At 47.4% G+C, this 22276-nt stretch overlaps 2 long non-coding RNA genes across 2 annotated transcripts in view; both read left to right on the forward strand.

Moving 5' to 3' along the window:
* Nucleotides 1-22276, forward strand: part of LOC118638943 — a 33817-nt gene that overhangs the window by 6434 nt on the left and 5107 nt on the right. The gene's annotated exons all lie outside the window — the stretch shown is intronic.
* On the forward strand, nucleotides 2049-5825 carry LOC118638944. The gene is made up of 3 exons (XR_004961137.1): nucleotides 2049-2206; nucleotides 3850-3955; nucleotides 5368-5825. It is a non-coding gene; the product is annotated as an uncharacterized LOC118638944 (long non-coding RNA).

Here is a 22276-nt window from a genome sequence, read left to right on the forward strand (position 1 = left end):
TATTTATATATTTTAAACTTAGTTATATACTCCCTGAAGGCTCACGGCCAAGTCAATAAAGTTATGTTTGAAGATGGAGTTTGAAATTCTATTTTCATTCATTTTAATGGTTTACAAGTAAATTGCATTTTCTACTTCATTCTGTGACATAAGTCAATAGGTATCCAATGTAAATGTAGTTCATTTATATCTGAATTGATGTTCTGTCCGCCATTACCTTATGTTTCTAATGCATTCTGATACATTAGTAAATAGGCCTGTCTGATTAATCATTAGCACATGAAAAGAATTAGCCGCTGCCTGCCAAATGGAATTATTGACACTGATAAGAAGACCAGAGATGGTTTCACCTGGAAATGGAGTTTGTAAGTAGTTCAGTTAAAAAAAAAAAAAGTCTCTATAAATATGGAGAAACTGAAAGTATTTCATTAATTCTCTAAGTAGTAGACATCCTATACTTTTATTTAAAAATAAAAATAATCTTCTCACACTCACATTGGATGGAAAGAGACTCCTGATTTGCTTTACAAACTCAGTTGCCTAAAATCTGGGTATATTTTTGGTCTAGGAAATAAACTTCTCGATAGCTGCCACTGGAGAGTGAGAGGGGTTTCAGAAGCTTCCAGAAGAAAGCAGAGTTCAGCCAGAGAAATTTGTGCATGCACACACGCACGCGCGCATGCACGAACGAACACGCATGCACACGCACATGCACGCACGCACGCACACATGTGCAGGTGCGGGTTTCTGGATTCCCTTGGAGACCTCATGCCGCACACGCCCTCCAAGGAAACATGGAAACCTGCACCTGCATGTGTGTGTGTGTGTGTGCGTGTGTGCACGTGTGCATGCACGAATTTCTGCGGCAAAGGGGGAGCCGACTCGAAGTCTGCGTGCTGCAACTCCAGCTTGTCTTCGGCTAAGGCAGCATGACATACCTAAAAGGGTCACAGCCCCATCATTTTGAAAATGCTCATGTAATTCTGCTGTGTTATTGTCTGAGCCATTAGATTTAAAAGCCCTTCTGTGTGATTGCCAAGTGCATTAATGTGAACAAATGATAAAAGTCTAGCTACTCCAGACGGGTGCCGCGCCTCCAGCCGCAGGGCGGTGTGGGGACATGCTGCGGCCCCAGGGGGCCGGGTGTGCAGGGTTCGGGCCAGAGAAGGGCTGCTCGGGCCTCTGGCTCCAGGGTGACCTTGCCCAGGGGCTGGGTGCTTTAGAAACATGGTTGATGAAGGGGCATGTTCCCGGAGGAGGTTCCATTACTGAGCAAGGACCCTGACGGGTGGGAACCTAACTTCTAGTGTGTCTGCAGTACTTCACTTTCTCTTTCTCCTTCCTCAGTTTCCCCTGTATCCGGTGGTGATCATTACTGCTGTCTGTCCTCCCTGCCAGGGGTTTGTCTCTCAAACAAAATGCTGACTGTGGGAACATTAAGGAACGGCTTGTTAAATCAAGAGGCCTGTGCTACATGCCAGATGCCTTCTCTTCAAGTTAAAAGCCAGTGGACCTGCCTCGGGGTTCCCAGGCAACACGGACCGGACACGTTTATTTACGTGAACTCAGATGGAACACTGCATGCTTCCTTTCCTCGTTTCACGTTTGGGGCAGGGCCTTCTCTCCCTTTCGATGTCACCCTCGGACTCGGGTTCTGTTCATTAGACGACGCACAGGAAAATGGGTAGATTCCTTTTGGGGCGTGTGTTGGATGAGGAGACGGGATAACCAGAGGGCCTGCAGGGGTCTTCCGTTCCATCTTTGATCCTGGGTCTAGTAGGAAGGGTTCTCCACTGTCCTAATAGGAGAAGTGTCCCAGGGCGTGGCAGAGCACACAGCATGGACCACCACGCAGAGACAGCAGGAGGCGGGACTCATTGGAAACCAGGGTCTCCTGGCACACTGGGGAGATGGAGCGAGCTAAAGAGGGCTGTGGGCTCAGGAGCCCAGTTGCCTGTGTCCTCGTCCTGGGCTTCTCTCTTACAAGTTGCATGACTCTGTGCAAAGTTATTGCTTGCATGTCTCTGCCTCAGCACCCTCATCTGTGCAATGGAGATACCACCACCAAACACACGGGACCGTTGAGAAGAGCAGAGGAGTTGAGAGAACAGTGTTGAGTATGAGGCTTGGTCCTCACTGAGCATTCCTGCCGTGTTTGCTGCTGAAGATGATGATGGAGATGGAGATGACGCAGAGTCGGAGGCAGGTGGGTTTTGCTGCCCATGAGACAGGCTGTAGAAGTTTTCGAACACCAGTTCTTAGACTTCCGTGGATGGAAATGAATAAATGATGTGCCGGGGGCATTGAAGATCTCCCCGACGGCTCTGGCCTCTTGGCATTCAGGGCTTGTCTGTCTGACTCATAGCCATATCCCCAGTGCCCAAAATAGAGCCTGGCACCTGGCTGGCACTCCATAAATATCTGTGAAATGTATGAACAACTCTCCTATTCCCGAAAGTGAATCCTTTGCTTTTTCTATTTAGTTTGAGACACATTTGCCAGGTTCATTGCCCCTAAGTGAGTCCCTTTTCCTCACACCTCAAAGAAAATAGGAGGACTATTTTTTCTCTTAATAAAACAGACACAGTTTGTTCGAATGTGTCAACACCAGGCCCTGTACCTACCCATCTCTGTCTCGCCACACAGCACATTCGAGGGTCCACTGGACGAGTGAACACTCAGCCGGAACATGAACTTTCTCATGCTGCTCTTCCCAAGCCGGGCTCTCATCTACATTTCTGGGTTCCCCACGACGGCACCCAGACAGGCGGCAGCAAGCCATTCTCGGGGGGGGGGGGGGCAAGGGAGCCGGGAAGTGTGCTCTTTTATTAATTATTACAAAAATAAACTGTGGGGCTGAGACTCGCTACTGCAGAGCACAAGTGTGAAAATCCCACTTCCCCGGTGAAGAAAACACTCCTCGTTATCGAAAGATCTGCCTCAGCAACACGTCAGGTAGGAGGAAAGAAGAGAGTGCAGACATTCTCAACATTTAAACAAATGCAAACGCTTACCTCCGAGAGGTGATGGTGTAAACCCTGTTTCTTCCCAAGGCAGCGGAGTGTTCTGCAGTCTTGTGCATTTTCTTTTCAAATATTAGTATTCCCCCAAAGAATCTAGGAAACAGGTTGTCCACTGATTCATGTCTTGCAATATGTTAGCTATTCATAACATTCTCATTTCATAATTTCTGCCTCTTTGGAATGCATTCCAGATGTTCACCTTGCCCCTGTGAATTTTAAATGCTTGCTCTTTCAATGAGTTTGTGTCTCAGAAACTTTAAACACATGCGTGGTTGTCTCTTCAGAGACCACGAAAAGTTGAGGGGAGAGAGAGAGAATCCATGCTTATGACAGAACACAGAGATATTGATATGGATGTGAAAATAGATACATCATTTTGATCTCTTGGCGTTTTACAACTGTATATCTTCATATATATATATGTTTCAAATTATAAGAGAAAGTTTATTTACAAAGTTGGGCAGAAGAGTGAGCCACCTGGGCTGCGTGGGCTCAGAAAACAAGTCAGAGAAGCACAAGAAGGGCCCTTGGAGCTCAGGCGAGAGGAGGGCAAAGGTCAGGCACCTGGGCCTATGGGGACGAAAAGGGGGAGGGAGAGGTGCTCCAAAGAGGGAGAAGTTGCCTCTTCACATACTTTTTAAGAAACTGATTTTATGCTTCTATTTTTAATAAATAATGCTTTAAAGAAATTGATTGACAAAATAGATTTATTATAGACCAACATTAAGTGGAATAAACCTTAGGTTTAGTTTGTGGTTCAGGCTGCTATTTGGAGAAAAAAATGGCAACTGATGAAATTTTGAAGTCAGGCTTCCATCTGTCACAGAACGGCCTTTCGTGTGATGTGGCGTGAGAACAGTGGCCACCGAGGAGACCGTGAGAACAGAACCTACTTCTAGCACAAAATGGACATAGTGTCCACTGCATGACTGGTAGGTCAAAAGCAGGCTAGAATTTTGATCAAAAAGTGATTTTAGATTCCTATGATTTAATTCATGAGAGTTACTTTCTCTCAGTGAAGTCTACGGTTTGTAGCATTGTTTATAAATTTCTGGTCTGTTTGTGGGGAATAATTTGGATGCTTCAGGTGAGCCAAGTTTTGGGTGTCCTACATCAATTTGCTGTATTAAAGTAGGGTAAGGGTTTGCTGCTGTAAGGAAGAAACCCAACAATGCAGGAGGCTGTCTGAACAAAGGAATATATGTCCCCATGTCAGCAGCCTGGTGTGGCAGGACAGTCCCACTCCACATGGTTGTGCATGGACCTGGGTTCCTGCCAAATCATTTTTTCTTTACACCTGGGGAGTGTCACCATCTCATGGTTGAAGCTGGGTTGCTATAATACCCAGTTCTAGCCAGAGGGAAGAAGAGAAGAGGAAGCATACCCAGTATTTTAAGAACCAGATGCATTACTTCTGGTCACATTCAGCAGGTGAGAACTTTGTCTCCTCACCGACCGGTGGCAAGGGGGTCTGGAAAATGTCTGGCTGAGCACATGGGGGCCCTGCTACAATTCTGTTCCTGTGAGGGGAGGAGAAGACAGACTGGATGGACTTCCAGCAGTTTCCACTGAAACCAGTCCCCCCACAACCCCATAACTTCAAGCCTGTGGACCCATGGGACAATCCCCTACCACAGGGCACAGGTTTATGGAATCATGCCAAACACCAGCCTCATGTTGGTAGCTCTCTCCTCCCCCCTCCCACAGGAGTAGAATCCCAATATGTTGAGTTTTTACACCAGTTTTCTTTTTTTATAATTTGATAATTTTATTGAGGTAATAATGATTTATAATGTTAAATAAGTTCCAGGTGTACAACATTATAATTCAGCATCTGTAGACACCACTGAAAGTCCAGTTTCTCTGTCACCGACATTTACCCACTTCACTCTGCCACCCTTCTCCTTGGTGACCACCATTCTGTTGTCCATATCTGAGTGTTTTGTGTCTTTTTTGTTTGTTTTATATGCCTCTATGAGTGAAATCATATAATTTTGGGGTTTTTTTTTTGTTTGTTTGTTTGACTTATATCACTTAGCATAATACCCTCAAGGTCCATCCATGTTGTCACAAATGGCAAGATTTCATCTTTTTTGTTTCTCTGTTTATTTGTCTTTATATTTTCCAAGTCTGAGGGCAAAACAAACCAACAAACACCATACCATATTTACCATATCCATTTACCTTTTCTTCTTCCAAATTAACCTAAAGTTTCTCTTTTCTAGCCCTTTTTATTACACAAAACAGGAGACTGCCTTGGAGTAAATGAAATAAACCTGGGAAAAATAATTGCCAGCTAAATAGAAGTCCTGTGTGTTTTATTTTTCCTATCTTCCCTTAATAGGTGACACGTGTTCTTTGGTTCTTGCGGTTTAATGTGTAGGACCCATAAGGACAGTGTGAAAATGTCTACTGCTCATCTTCTCCACATCAGCTTGCAACACAATTTCGGGTGCGCCCCCCAGTGGCAGCCTGGATAGTGTGTAGCATATGGACGTGGAAGTTAAGACTGGCCTGGTCTCGAGACTCGCTTGCTAGGTGTCTGAGACTGCATGTCTCTTCAGTTTGATTCGGCTTCGGTTTGCCCGTGTTTACTCTGAGGATCATAGTTTCTCTCGTGGATACCAGGGCACAGAGGAGTTAACAGAAGTCAAGTGGCTGGCAGGTCCTGCAGCCCAGTCTGAGAAGCTGAGATGATTATAAAAGCGGTGGGATCACTAACCTTAGCTCTGGAGTCTTCATTGTTGTACTTGTTACCCTCACTCGAGGACCCATGGCTCCCTCCAGGTCCCAGCCTCCTCACCTCTCGCTTACTTAGGACACGGAGCTGATGCAGCAGACGAGTGGGCAACGGATGCCAGCAAACAGGGGGCAACGACAGGCCGTACAAGGTGCTGTGAAAATATGAATAATTTGTATCCACGTCCTGAAATTCAGATGCTGGATGTTTTGGTTTCAAGCTCCAGGATGGTGTTCTTCCAAATCTGCAGCCAGATGCAAGTGCCCTGAAGAACTTGCACACTCTGGAAGGCCCTCCGGCAGCTCTTATTCCATCAGTGCAATCCCACGCCCTGTCGCCTGAGAAATACGTCAAAGTAATGTTTTATAGGGGGTCACGCTCGTCTAACATTTTCAGCCTTTATTCTTCCCCAGTGGAAATGGCTTCCTTCAAATGGACGCGCTGGAGAGAATGGAGGGAAATGAACAGAATGTTGACAGTAACTCAACACCGTTAAAAAATTCTGTAAACTTGTCCTCTGGTGTTCTGTTGGTGACATGATCTTACAGTCAACTGGGAGCATTACAGGCCTGAGTTTGGCTATTTCTCAAAGCGATGTGGGTTTTGTGATCGCTGTAGCTGCTTCCATCGCCTAAGGTCGGCCTTGGCAGCCGAGCACCGACAAGTCAGCTTTTATTTTTATATCAAAATGTTTTAAGTCGGTGATGTCCATTTGTTTTTGATTTTGGATTATGAAAGGGTTCACTACAGAAAATTTAGAAAATGTAGAAAGTTACCAATAAGAGATGTTTTTAAACACCTGCAACTCTTTTTTTTTTTTTTATTACCCTCACCCGAGGACATTTTTCCATTTTTTGTTCAGGTAGAGTAGGAGGGGGAGAGAGGAACAGAGAGAGAGAGAAACATTGATGTGAAAGGGACACATCGAGTGGCTGCCACCCGCACGACCAACCAGAGCCGGGGACAAACTGCAACCGAGGCACACGCCCTTAGCGGGAACCGAACCCGGGTTTCTCAGGACCGCAGGCCAACGCTCTAACCGCTGCGCCAAACCGGCCAGGGCTAAACACCTGCAACTCTTAATAAATGAGTTTCCTTTTCCGAATCTGTGTGTTTCATAACTAAGGATGCCAGATGAAGGAAACAGGAAAGAGGGCGTTAAGAGTCTGAGGTTAGCGAGGTATTTTTGGATTCTCATTCTGTGGGGACAGGGTGGGTATTCGTACGGTTGCTGTGGCCAATGTAAAGGCGAGGGATGGAAGCAAGCTAGGAGGTGTGTGCGTGCGCGTGTGTGCATGCGTGTGTGTGTTCTGGTGGTTCTTCTGTGTTTCACTTCTCAGCCGTCAATAAACCTCCGCCAGCCCTGCCCTTGGCTCCCTGCCACCTCCGCCTCACCCACGCAGTCCGAGCGTGAGCCATCTCCCGGGCCAGCCTGCGTGTCTCCTGTCTCCTTTCAGCAGGTCCTTCCTCCTGCCATTGCTTCCCTCGCATCCTCATTCTTCTGCTTCCTCCTCCGTGTGTCAGCAGGACCCACGGGGTCGCCACTCAGCACAGGTTCCAAATCTCAGAGGCTCAACACAACGCAGGCTTGTTCTGCCAGCACAAGCCCCACAGGCTGGCGGGAGGACTCTGACTCGGGGACTCAGGTTGACGGAAGGTCCCTTTGACATATGTGATAGACAGTGTAGGACTCGTGCTCTGGCCCTTGAAGCTTCCACCAGACATGACAAGTATACAGCCGTCCCTCGCCACATCGCGCTTCGACGTTCATGGCTTTTTCAAATACTGTACTATATTATACAAATACCATACCATATTATACAAATGCCATACCGTATTATACAAATGCCATACCGTATTATATAAATACCATACCGTATTATACAAATACCATACCATATTATACAAATGCCATACCGTATTATATAAATGCCATACCGTATTATACAATACCATACCACATTATACAAATACCATACCGTATTACACAAATGCCATACCATATTATACAAATACCATACCGTATTATACAATACCGTACCATATTATACAATACCGTACCACATTATACAAATGCCATACCATATTATACAAATGCCATACCGTATTATATAAATACCATACCGTATTATACAATACCGTACCATATTATACAATACCGTACCACATTATACAAATACCATACCGTATTACACAAATGCCATACCATATTATACAAATACCATACCGTATTATACAATACTGTACCATATTATACGAATACCGTACCATATTATACGAATACCGTACCGTATTATACAATACCGTACCATATTATAAAATACCGTACCACATTATACAAATACTGTACCATATTACACAAATGCCATACCATATTATACAAATGCCATACCGTATTATACAAATACCATACCGTATTATACAATACCGTACCATATTATAAAATACCGTACCACATTATACAAATACCGTACCATATTATACAATACCGTACCATATTATACGAATACCGTACCGTATTATACAATACCATACCATATTATACGAATACCATACCATATTATACAACACCAAACCATATTGAAAATCCCGCGGTAGAGTGAAGCCGCGAACTCGAAGCGTGAAGTGGCGAGGGGCGACTGTAACGGAGAATGTGTTTCACTGTTTATGTAGCTGCTGGACGTGCCTTCCGAGCTGTCGCAGGGCCCCTGACCACCGCGCAGCCCCCCGTGGCCCCGCCACCGCTGCCGGCTGACCGTGGACTCCGCGGAGGAGTCCTAACTGCTCTTTCTGATAAAGAACCGAGTCCAACCTTGGACCCTGGGCACAGACACCTGGCCCATACTCTTAAAGCAGACCATATGCTTAAAATAAGTTAAATTTCCGCATGATTTATGAGACAGAATCGCAAGAGGTAGCCAGTGAGTGGCCGGAGGTGAATTCTTCACTCGTCCCTGCCTGAAAGCAAGAAGGGAAGAAAAAAGTGCTCCCAACAAGTCTGGCCCAGTGTGTATTTTCTTGACTTCCACGGTTCATTATGCACAATGTAGTAATTTGTTGACAGTACAAGGCAAATCCATGATAAAACCAGCAAACTTCTCCAAAGTAAATATTTGGTGATACAAAATAGGGGCTTTTTGCACATTAATCCAATAATAAAATAGAGTCTGTGGGAGGAACAAGGAGCATTTGCTAATTTCCTAAATTGCTGTGGGCCACAGGAGCTGCTAGTTGATTTGAGAAATATTTTCTTTACGGAGAAGCAATGCTTCTCGTCAGGGGGGTGGCCCCTTAATGCTGTGGGCAGCTGGAGGCCCCGATGCCACACGCTGGCGGCAGGGGCTGGCCGTGCAGCCTGCCCGTCCACCCCGGGCGCTAAGGCCACAGGAGGCATCGCTAAGAGCACAGATGGGGATGGGCGAAGAGGAGCTAAACCTCGGCTCAGAGTGAGAGTCGAGCGGCAAGTGGCCTTTTCACTCCAGGGGGGTGCGTCCTGGTGCCCCCGAGCTGGCCGGCATCTCTAGCCTTGGCTTTGCCCTGGAAACCGCTCGGGAAGCGGGAGTTCAAAAGCAAGCGCCGCCCCGGGCATGAGCTCAGCGTCGCAGGGAAGACGTGCGCACACGGACACCCGGGACCGCGCCGGCTCCGCGTGGGAGCGTTGGGATCGCGGGCACGCGTGCTCTCTCTGCTGTGGTCACGCAGAGCGGGGTGGGCTAGGGGTGGGCTAGGGGTGGGCTCGGAGCGGGGTGGGGGCTCACGCCGCGCTTCTCTGAAATGGGGTCCTTTGAGTTTGGAAGCAGTAGCAGGGATTTGATAAGAGAAAAATTTTATTCATAAAACAGTGACTTTGATAAATAAGGCCCATAAGCAAGATTGCTGCTCATCTCTATCGTAGCTGAGGCACAGAAGGAAAATAGGATTAAATAGGAGATACTTTGTAACAACTTACTATGCGCCAGGCCTAGGCTGCAAGCTTCGCACACCCTGTTTCAATTAGATTAGTGGTGGCGGTGGTGGTGGTAGCAGTAGCAGTAGTAACCCCGGTGTTGATGAAACACTGAGGTTTAGAGAAGAGGTTAAACCATTTTCCCAATCAGCAGCACAGCTTGGTAGACAACTTGCACCAAAGCGACTCCGACGAGAGCCTTGCGCTTGACCCGAGTGCCTCCCTGCCACTCAAGCCATGGTCAGAGCGTGGCACGAGGCTGAGGATGAAGGAAGCTTCTGGGTTTCCCGACCGAAATGTTTTAAATACTAGGTACCAGGAAAACAAAATGAACCCAAGCAGCGGGAATTCCGGGACCCTTGGTCGGTGCTTCCACGGCGCCCGTGATTCTGCCACCTGGGTTCTGCAGGCCCGGGTCCGGCGCCGCCTGGAATCTGCCGGCCGGACAAGGACAGTTCCGAGGGCTCTGTCAGGGTCGAGGTGCATTTAGGTCAGACCTCTCTGTTGTTAATGGCATACATTTGCTTACATTGTGTGGCTTCCTGCCTGCTTCCATATAGCACTGCTTTCGTGGGCTCCTGGGGGGAAGCCGTTCGTCCACCTGCTTGACTGGCACGGGCTTTCTCGGCAGCTCCGGGAGAGCACCAAGCCCGATTCGAAATGCAGACAAATTCCGTTCAGGCCATTTATCTCTGATGGCCACTCTGGGTCACCCTTCTAATTCCCGGGCTGTCTTTTTCAGAGAGGAGTTTTAGTTAGGTCTCTTACCAGCATTGCCTGAGCCTCTTTGTATCCGGAGAAAATTAGCTGCAAGCAAAACTGAGGTTTGACAATAGAAGGCCAGATGCCACACCTTGTAAATAAAATTTAAAAATTAGGAAAAGAACGCGCTGCAGCCAGCTGCACCGTATAAACTCTGGTTTTTATACCGCACAGTTGTGCTCTGTGTATCTTCATTTTGCTCCAACATCTGTTCATCCCTGTCTGATCCTCCCATATATTAGTTATAATTACAGACACAGGAGCTTGTTTATGAGGCTGAGAAACTGACCCGACAGCAGCGTTTGGTGGTTTTCTTACTGACCCCGATGAAGACGCCGGGGTTCCGCTGAGGAGTCAGGCTTGGGCTGGCTTTCCCTGGAGGCAGGGCCAAGTCCAGGCTGGTCTGTCACCCCACACCCCCGACGTGAAGAGGCGCCTGTCTACTCCTGCGTCCTCAGTCCCCAAAGCGACCTGCTCCGTCCGGGCTCTGTGCCATTGCCCAGTTCGTTCCTTTTTGATGTTCTATCAAGTGTTATTCATGGGTGAAAAGGGGGAAGGGATTAAGCAAAGCAAAGAAAACCCAAACAAACAAACAAAGAAACTTCATAGACACAGACAGCAGAGGGAAAGGGTGAGTGAAGGGGGGAGAAATGGTGCCGGAAGGAGACTTGACTTGGGGTGGTGAACACACAGTACAATGGACAGATGACGTATATAGAACTGAGCCCTTGGAACCTATATAATTTTATTAACGAAGTCACCCTAATAAATGCAATTTTAAAAAACTGTCACTCAGTTCCAGTCTTTTTCCAGCCCACCCAGCAGGAACAGGTCTTTCTTTTCCCCAGATTTCCATAATCATATTTATCTGTCATTACTTACTCGTGGATTTCAAGGAGTAAAAAACTGTGAATCATATGTCTCCTGTTAAAGCTGGCCCGGACTTTTACGAAGAGTGTTTAAAAGTAGTCTTTGAATAAATTAAAACAGAGATGTGATCCTAGTAAATAACAGATTTTCAAAAATGAAAAAAGGAGATTATCGACTATTAGTTGTTGGGTACATACAGTCTGGAAATAAATTTCTAGGCCCAGGTTGAAAAAAAATGTTTTCAAGATGGCAATATTTAAAACTCATAAGATGAAACATCAGTCCCTACATTTCTGGCTTCGATGGATTAGTTCGAAGACTTCAACACCAGCACTCCCCTATCTAGACAGCTGTGTGGTTTGTGCTTTGCCCGAACCTAGCACCCTTCCCCGATTTATTTTACCTGCCTAATCTCTGTAGAAATTTGAGTTTGTAATACTTGCAATAAGATTACAAGTTTTCATGATATGTGATTATTATTATAATCAACTTCCCCTTGAGACTACCTGTATCACACTAACCCACCCACTGGGAACAGTTAGGAAAGGTGGGTGCATGTTTTGGAAGTCTGTTGGAAGGCACCGGAGAGCTGACGAGGCACCCAGGTAGAGAACCATGTTCCAGGAGAAAAGGGGTACCCGTGGGGTAACCCCAATGTCCGCGGTGCCTTTCTAACGGAAGTGCTTGCTGATTGCTGATTCTCAGGCAACAAGAGGTAGAAAATATCAGCTACAAGAAGAATCCGAGCAAATGTTTTTGCTTCGGGAGATAAGAATTGGCATTGCAAAGGCCACATCCTAGAGAGAAATAGTCCACGTGGCTTTTTCAGCGCAGACATTTGACAGTCTGTAAACAGCAGCCCAGAGACGCAGACTGGGCGAAGCTGTTGATAGTCTCATGGGCCCAGAAAGAGGGAATTGGAGTTGAGAGCCTCCTAGGGTGAGGGGGCTTTTGGCAAATATTCCTGATTTTCAATGGGTAAAACTGAAGAAACCGGAACATACTACATGTTGATGAAGGTGTGGAGTGATGCACATTTGCCTACACTGGGATAGTGTGTACATTGGTACAACCACTTCTGAAAGCTGTTTGGTAGGCTTCGCTGAAGCCGAATCTACGTTCAGGGTTTGGACATGCCGATGTAGACGTACACCTGTTGCAAGCACACACCGTAGCAGCATCCTTAGTAGCTAGAAATTAGAAGCAACTTTAATGTCCACTAAGAGTAAAATGGGAAAAGAAACTGTACTACGTTCATACAATGAGATACTTTACATCAATAAAAAATGAACAAACTACAGCTACACTCAAAAACATGGATGAATCCTATGGATGAAACACAATTTTGAATGAAAAAAAGCCAGACACACAAAAAAATATAGATTGTGTAATTCTTTTTGTATTTAAAAAAAACCTACCGTTCTCCTTCTCCTGTGTTTCTTCTTTACTTTTGCACAGGGTACTTCACTTCTGACACTTCCAGGCATCAAACATGCGGTGGTTGTTTTTTCTCACCAAGCAGTTCTTTGTAACACCAGCTGAGGGTGCTACAGTGAACTCAGTCCTGACACTGGCGACCTGGGGACAGGGTCAGATCCCACAGGTTAAGGGCTCAGTCCCAGGAGACTGCCAACCCCATCCGACTTCAGATGCCAATGGCAAGTGTTAGGTCCCCAGAGCACCTACGACTTCCGTGTGGCTTGGCTACAAATCAGAGGTTCCCGTGACCTCCTCCCTCCTGGATTCAATTATTTGCCAGAGCTGCTCACAGAACTCAGAGAAACATTTACTTACAATTACCCATTTATAAAAAGATATGATGAAGGATACAAATGAACAGCCAGATCAAGAGATACATAGCATGAGGTCTTGGAGGGTCCCAACTGCAGGAGCTTCTATCTGGGTGGGTTGGGGTGCATCACCCCACTGGTGTGTGGATGTGTTCACCGACCTGGAAGTTCCCCCGCCCTGGGACTTTTATGGAGACGTTCTCACACAGGCAGGATTGATCATTGACTTCGGTTCCAGCCCTTCTCTTGTCCCAAGAAAATGAAGGTCAGGGATGAAAATTCCAAAATTCTTGCCTGGCTGGTGTGGCTCAGTGGTTGAGCATTGACCCATGCACCAAGAGGTTTCCAGTTCAGTTCCTGGTCAGGGCACATGCCCAGGTTGTGGGCCAAATCTCCAGTGGGGGCGTGCAGGAGGCGGCCAATCGATGTTCTCTCTCATCCATGTTTCTATCTATTTCTCCCTCTTCCTTCCTCTCTCTCTAAAATCAATAAAGAAAAAATAATTTTAAAAAAACTCCAAGCTTCCAATCGTAGTTTGTTCTTTCCAGGGGCCAACCCTCATCCAGGAGAGCACACTCAATCACCTCATTAGAACACAGAACACTCAGGAAATTCCATGTGTTTTAGAAGCTCTGTGTCAGGAACTGGACCCAAGACCAATACATATTTTCTATTATCTCACATCCTTCATACAGGTTGAAAACATACACAATTTTATGTTGTAAGAAGTCAAGGAAATGGTTGCCTTTGAGGAGAGGTGAGTTTTGACATGAAGGAAATACAGTGAGGACGTCTTGGGTTCTGGTCATGCGCAATTCATTGACTTGAGGAGTAGTCACACAGGTGTGCTCACTGCGAAAGTTTATTGAGCTGTATATGTATTATTTACATACTTTTCTCTATAATAAACTTTGGTAAAAAGTTTATTAAAAAGCACAGTAAGTATGGGTTAAGGTTAACAATCTAAGTCCCTGTGGTTTTGTGTTTCCACAGTGCTCCGTGGGAATGGCATTTGTCCCCGTGAGGGACACCGCTCTCTGACGAGCAGCAGGGGTGGGGACCGCCTTCCACCATCAGCGCAGTGACGGCTCAGCTCCAAAACTCACCTTCTTCCTTTCTTAATACTTTGACCAGATGGTCCAGGTTGCAGTTTTTAAAAACTGCCAGTATTTTCCCTTGAGATGAGAGTAAACCAGTTCGAGGATGAAACTATTCATCTTTTCTTTGCGGTCATGGAGAAACCCAAAGGTGATCTCGGGAAGTCGATGCTGAAGGCGTTAGGCTGTGCACCCACACTAGGGCGGGTGTGGGGGACGGGTCAGCCACCACTGGCGCTGCGTGAACTGACCACCACAGAAAGAAAAACTTCCGTGAGAGGGAACGCCTGGAAGAGACAATTCATTGCATTGTGCTATTCAGATCCCTGCTGGGATCATCGTGGCATTTACCCCAGTATCTCAGTTTTTCCATGGTTTGTGGGAACTACCTATGTCTACCAACTAGGTTCCTTTTTGCTTTGTGTTAGTTGGCGTTAGTTTCGGATGCTTGCAATGAAGGAGCCCTGGTTTTTGTGCTGTTTTACCAACTTGCACAGCGTGAAGACTCCTGGGTTTTCCATTTTAAGTGTCTAGCTGGCAAGATGCCCTTGGAGGAAAGGGGAGTGGCAGCTGAGCCAAACGTGGCTTCTTCAAAGCTCCGCGATTCCACCTGACAGCAGGGAGGGATCACATTGTCGAGTTAACGTCACCCTTCCTTCTCCTTTACACATACCTCATGCTGGGCTGTTCCTCCCACAGAGAGCACACAAGAGAGCCCGCACGTTCGGGGGGAAATCCGATAACTCCAGTCCCTTGAAACGCTCCAAGCTTGCACCATCCCTATAGCTGACACTTCCAATTCCAACAAGAGTCCAGTAATGTAGTATCATTGGCCTGGCTTGAGTACTGTGACCATCCCCACACCAAGACCATGACTAGACAGGTACACACAGGCACCTGCTCTAGGAATGCAACCTTCTAAGAAGTATATATGACATCACAGACCATGTTGAAGTTTGCAAATCTGATCTGGGTGATTGCGTTACCTCTGGAAGCAATATTGTTGATGGATATTATAAAGTGAGACCTTTCTTGGTCACAGCCTATGACCATTTTGCTAGTCTAAGCCAGCGCGATTCCTTTGACAGGCCTGGGCATGGCTCCTACAACACACTGGCTCTCCTCTTCCAGAAACTCGTGGGGAGTTATTGCAGAGTCCTCGTCACACCGTTGACAATAAGACAGAGTGGGGAGATGAGACGCATGGCTGGAAGGTGAGGATTCCATCTGGAGTCCCCAGGTGGTACGTCATTATTTACTGACAATATCTGTCCATAGGATGCGCCCAGCTCGTGACCAGGGTGGGCGGCGGTCACCGTCACCCACACAGCATTCACCTTCATGACCAAGCACCATCCCCACTTTCGCTGAGTAGCAGGAGTCTCGAAACGAAGAGGTTTCCCCCCCTAAGTCCCAGACTTCGCTCTCCTGCTCTTTCTCACTCCTATACAGTAGCTTCTCAGACGACCCGGAGTTCAAATCCTTCTTCTGCTGGCAGATGGGTGACACTGACCGAGAGGGACACTCTGAAACGTAACCTTCTCCTCTCTAAAATGGTCTCATTTATACTCATCTCCCAAGGGTGCTGTGATGTTTAAATTAAATACTGTATCTAAGGCATCTAGAACACAGTAAATGCCAAATAATGTTGCTTATTGATTACTTGCGTGCTGTATGCCAGTCCTTGTTTCAAGCACTTTGTAAGTTTCAATGTATTTAATTATGTTATTTAGAAGTCACCCTACCATTGTCATCCCTGTAGAGGCAAGGAAAGGAAGCGACGAGAAGCTGCTCAAGGTGAGAGTTCTGGTCCATAGCAGAGTGAGATTTGAACCCAGAATGCTGCCCCAGGGTCCACCACCCTACTTACATTTCCTCTCTCACCTACCTCTTGACAGAGAAAGATGGAAATATTACTAGAATCGAATGAGAGGATGAGATGCTCCCCTACATCTTCATGGTCGGGCTTGGTCCGTCCTGCTACTCATCAGGGCGTTTGCCCATGGAGGTGTTTAGAGAGGTGCAAAGCGACAGTTTCTCCGGGGGTTGCCATTGCCTTCTATGCCTTGTTCTGAATAGTAAAGACATCGATTCTTTTAGTGGGTGGTGGTACACACTCGTTCAGGGCAGGTACCATGTTGTTGCTGATCACCTGTCAAAGAAACCTCACAAACGCCCAGGGAGGCAGCACCAAAGCCCCAGGGTTGCTCAGCCAGAACATGGCAGGTCCATGACCTGAACCCAGGCCTCTCTGTCCTCAAGGGGCTTGCTGTTCATGGACATGCCATACCTTCATGGGAGTAACACGGGACACGGGGAATGGAGAGTGGATGTCCTCTGCATGTCTGCAGTGGTCTCTCACTTTTAGTACCATGGTCAAGACCTTAGATAAATGAACACTTCTCATTTTTTTTCAGTTCATGTGTATTTTTTTTCTCCCCTCACCGGAGGACATTTTTTGCATTTATCTTCAGATAGAGCGGGAGGGAGAGAGAGAGGAAGAGAGAGAGAAACATCAATGTGAGAGAGACACATTGACTGGCTGCCACCCACACGACCTCAACTGGGGCCGGGACAAACTGCGAACGAGGTCCGTGCCCTTAGAGGGAACCGAACCCAGGACTCTCTGATCCACGGACCGACGTTCCAACAGCTGAGCCAAACCAGCCAGGGCTCAGTCCACGTGTATGGAACATGTTCCATGCTCCAGGCAGTAACTATGTGAACTTTGAACAAGAGACAGTATTGACCTCTCGTGCCCAACCTGGAGACATTTCCTAGATCACATCCGCTGGCTGGGTGCCCACCGGGCTTGCCCTGATGGGGTGCGCCGGTCTGACTTTCGGTTATGTCATCAGTCATCCTAGTTACAAACCTTAAAACAGGTCCCGCTTTACATTCCAACAAAACAAAGACTACAACAGTAAAAAGAAGTAAAAGAACTTCAGGTTTACTTTCTTAGTGGAGATCACTTCATGATCACCATCAGTCTTCTGGAAGGTGAATGAAGACGGCGATGGTTACCCTGACAAATACTGCACCACCCGTGGTCCCATCGTCATACCCTTTAGAGAACACACTGGGCTCGAGGAAAGGAAAGTTTTCATGAACTGAGAATGAACTAGCTGATACCAGGCTTCGGAGTCATGACATAGACCCAGAGCCTAAAGGTAAATAGTGTACCAGTCACATTCGCCCAGTGTCAATGAGGCGTCTGCCAATGCAACACTGGAAATGCCCCTTTCCTTACTCTTTTTCTTCTGAGTTTTGATGCTTAGCCCACTTGGACAATAGCATGTAAATTTGGGGAGGCAATCAATAAGTGCTTTCCAGAAAAAAGTGGTTACAGTTTACTAAAATGTCCCCCATGATCCTATGTAGCATTATTCTGAAGTTTCTCCCTGTTGAAATCTGGGCTCTGCTGTCTCCGAAGTGACCCCTCGGGCTGCGAAGACCATCAAGAAGATTCGGCTTCTCACCATCTCCCGCCTCCAGACCGGCCTGATTAATCCCTGTGGAGTCTGTGGAAAGCAAATATAAACTATTCATTTATTTCAAATCGGTGGGCGCCGTGGGGAAGTTATCACATATAATCTAGTGTTAGTCTATCCACTGCATCATAAAAATTAATTTGTCTAATTAATGACATTAGTACTTTTATACATGCATAATTCATATTAATTGATAGGTCTGCCTAAAAAGAATACCTTTTGGAAGAAAAATGATCCCATTAGTGCAAGTTTAATCCAAATCAGGGCTGACAAAGCATGGAGCCTTCAAGGCATATCCTCAGCTTGGTTAATTGTCATAAGCATTCTAAATTGATTATTCTTACATTAGCATGAGACATTTCATTCATCAATGCTTTGCTGTAAAGGAAATTTGTCTAATGGATTTGGGTAGCTCAACTAAATAAGTAGTATTTTTTTTTCTAGGGTAGCTGGAGGGGCATTTAAAGCATATTAATTCACTAATACTAGAGGGAAGAAAAATTAGTAGTGGAAATATAACGAAATATCATACAAAATTAGATTTCTGACACTGAATAATTTTTGTGATATCTATTTCGATGGTAATTGAGTGAGCATGCCTCCAATTTTATTGCTTTTCTGTTTTGCAAGCTCCGTGATAAACAGCTAATGTTAATATTTCTTATGAGTTATGGTTCTGCACCTGGTAGGGCCACAGGGGTATGAAGTGGAGGATGAATGCGATGAATATGCATTTTGGGGGAGACTGCTAGAAGGCACAGGGTTTCATGAGGATTGGCCGCATCGCCATGCACCTGGGGCTTCTGGGAAAACCATTCCCACAGTCACGTGTGGCCAACTAAGCCATGAGAGCACAATTCAGACAGACTTGCTTATGTCCCTGATCAGACAGACTAGAGGTATGGAAATCCACTAAATTGGGGGGCTGCCTCTTCATGTTTTAGAAGTCATTGAAAAATTCTTTTTCATGGTCAAAAGCAAAATTATTGGTTGATGACCAACGATTTACCCAGTGCTTGGTTGGGATCCTCTGTTTGGGAAGCACTAGGAATGAACTAGCCAGATGCATTGACAGTTGCTTCTGTTCTCTTTTTCGCCGGTGCAGCACCCCTGCACGTGGGTTGGGGCGCAGCTGGGAGGACAGCGGAGAATGCAGCCGCCTTGCGCCGACAGGGTCGTGGGCAGCCTGGGAGGTTGTCCACAACAGTCTTCCACTTGCGGCGTCTGCTCTGGCTCCCCCCTCCCTTCTCCTCCTGCCCCCCAGAGTGTATCTGCGGTATTTTAGTACTGCAGACGGTCGCGGTCACTGGAGACAGCACACCTGTGTGGGAGTCTCAGCAGCTACTCAGGCGGGGACCTTGACAGGCAGCTCGGTGTCTTTGAGCTTCCGTTCTCACGGCGGCAGCTGCAACGTGTGATGTCCACGGAAACGAGACGCTGCCACGAGGCTTAGCGTTGTGTCTGGCACAGAACGTCACCTACCACATTGAACCAGAGATTATTAGCGCTTATTTGACTGAACTAAATGAAGAAATGACTAGGCTTTCTTCTATTCTGACTCCTTTTTCTTACTTCCCTTATGTTTTCCTGGAGGGCGTTTTTTAGTGGCATTTTTTCCTAAGTCCCGATTTCCCCCCCTTTTCAGAGTGGACTCTTTTGGTCACTTGGTCCTCACAGAATCTTGGGCCAGGAGACCAGGCTGGCAAGCCCCATCCACCTCCCAGACCGCTGTCATGGTGACTGTGGCAAGTGCATCACTTCAAAGCCTCTTAACTTTTGTCAAAGGAGCCTGGTTGAATCGATTAAGCCCGGGTTTCAGATTTAGATAACTAAGCTGGAAACAACTTCTCCATTCATTCATTCATTCGTTTGTTCATTCATTCATTCATTCATTCATTCATTTATTCATTCATTCATTCATTCATTCCGGGGAAGGGCCCGCTGCCGAGCCCTCTTTCAGGCAGGGGCACCTCGGGTGAAGCCCTCTGCAGAAGGAAGGGCATGGTGACTCGGAGGCACGGAAAGAACCTGTGACTGCAGTATTGTCACAAGCAGGGGGTTGGCAGGACATGAGTCTCAAGGATCTGACTCAAAGCTCATTTCCTAACTGTATTCTCTCGGGCAGCTTCTATAGACGTCTCCAAGCCTTGATTTCCTCCCTACGAGATGGACATGATCACGGATGCTCTCACACACGGTTCATCTCAGGAGCATAGATACATCTGGGCTCATAGCGCTGTCCCCTCGTCTCCGTCCCTTCTTCAAGTGCCACTTGATGACAGTGAAATATTTCAGTTCAGCTGATGGTCATCACCTAATTTATCCGGGGGTTTTCACACGACTCAGTGGGCAATGAGGTGTCTCCTTCAAGCAGGGAGAACCTTCCTCTACTTAGTGACTGTGTGGCCCATGCCACAGAGTCGTGGCCGGAAGCCTGGTCCGCACTTCTGATGCCAAGCTGTTGCAGCCCGTGTTCCGGCCGCCACTGTCGGTGGGTTCATCCTCCTCCATCCACACTTACGGCTGCTGCTCTGCTGGGCTCTGTCAGGCAGCTCCCTCCAGGACCCTCCTATCCTGAGCCGAGCTCTCAGATCCCTCAGAAACCAACCATTTCTTCCCCAGGCTCCAGTTTCCAATCTGTTCCAATAGCTATTGACTCTTCACATCCATTTTCAATCCATCCACCAAGCTCTCTGTTTGGGCTCCACGTTTCCACGGAAAGGAAACACTTCCTAAAGTTGTTCATTTTGGTGTCCGGTAGACAGAATTGGAAAAGGATGGAGATATTACATATCCCACAACTAAAATATACCAGATGTGTAGCTTTATTCTGCTTTTTAACATACAATATTCCTGTTTCCCTAAATGTAACTTAATATTGCTTTCAACATGGAATGTGATACTCTAATTAGACAAAACATAAGCCATACCTCTGCCTGTATATATATTTATACGTAGACTAATGGAAGGGGCTAGGACAAATGATGTGTATTCGTTATTCCAAATGTGAATAAATGAGGATTGTAGAGGGAGATTTAATAGCTATTGGGGGAGTGCTTACAATAATTGGTTATTGTTGAAAAGAAATGTCAGATATCATTATTGGCATTTACAATTTTAATTAGCTTGATCTCTCAAGTCCAATATGTTGTATTTTCCTCTTTTCACTTTTTTTTCTTTTCTGGAAGAAACAAAACCAATAGGCTTTCCCAGTTATTTAAGGAAATATTATTAAGACCCACGATGCTGGGATGTACTAATAGTTTAATGGATAAAGAGCGGGTCATTTTTCATGTTAAAACACGGCCCTGAGATGAAATACTTCTCCCACGTCCTCCCGAGCCCGAGCGGAGCATACTGCTCCCCTGCGCCCCCTGCCTGCCCGAGGTGCCCAGTGCTTCTTCATCTTAGTGCCACTTGTTCTCACCCCCACTTTTGTTTGAGGAAGAGCGTGGGGGGGGGCTCCAGGGGTGCGGGTGCAGGGACCGAACTTCACGTGAGGCGTGGGGGCTCCAGGGGTGCGGGTGGAGGGACCGAACTTCACGTGAGGCGTGGGGGCTCCAGGGGTGCGGGTGGAGGGACCGAACTTCATGTGAGGCTTGGGGGCTCCAGGGGTGTGGGTGGAGGGACCAAACTTGGTGTGAGGCGTGGGAACTCCGGGGGTGCGGGTGGAGGGACCGAACTTGGTGTGAGGCGCGGGGGCTCCGGGGGTGCGGGTGGAGGGACTGAACTTGGTGTGAGGCGTGGGGGCTCCAGGGGTGTGGGTGGAGGGACTGAACTTGGTGTGAGGCGTGGGGGCTCCGGGGGTGCGGGTGGAGGGACCGAACTTGGTGTGAGGCGTGGGGGCTCCAGGGGTGCGGGTGGAGGGACCGAACTTGGTGTGAGGCGTGGGGGCTCCGGGGGTGCGGGTGGAGGGACCGAACTTGGTGTGAGGCGTAGGGGCTCCGGGGGTGCGGGTGGAGGGACCGAACTTGGTGTGAGGCGTGGGGGCTCCGGGGGTGCGGGTGGAGGGACTGAACTTGGTGTGAGGCGTGGCGTCTTCCTCGCAGACACCTGCGTGGGCAGCAGCCTTGTTTTCCCAGTGGCTCCGCGGTCGTATTGTACGCGTGCCACTCGATTCTACCGGGTGTTCCTTCCGTACGACCAGACACGCGTGGTTAGTGCAGCCGTCTCTCATTGTCTCCACACGAGCACTCTGCTGGTGATACGCAGTCTGCTTCTCTGGTCTCCCCGCTCATACTTCAAGCAGTCCTAAGGCCCCCTCTTCCTGGCAGCAAGTATAGTCCGGAGCGCAGATGGGTTTTTGTTTTTTTATCCTCACCCGAGGACATTTTTTGATATTTTGTTCAGATAGAGTGGGAGGGGGGAAGAGAGAGAGAAACATCGACGTGAAAGGGACACATCGAGTGGCCGCCACCCACACGACCCAACCAGGGTGGGGGACAAACTGCAACCGAGGTACGTGCCCTTAGCAGGAACCGAACCCGGGTCTCTCTGGACCGCAGGCTGACGCTCTAACCGCTGAGCCAAACCGGCCAGGGCTAGATGGGTTTGCAA

Source organism: Molossus molossus, unplaced genomic scaffold (genome assembly GCF_014108415.1).
Source record: "Molossus molossus isolate mMolMol1 unplaced genomic scaffold, mMolMol1.p scaffold_m16_p_21, whole genome shotgun sequence".
Classification (NCBI taxonomy): Eukaryota; Metazoa; Chordata; class Mammalia; order Chiroptera; family Molossidae; genus Molossus; species Molossus molossus.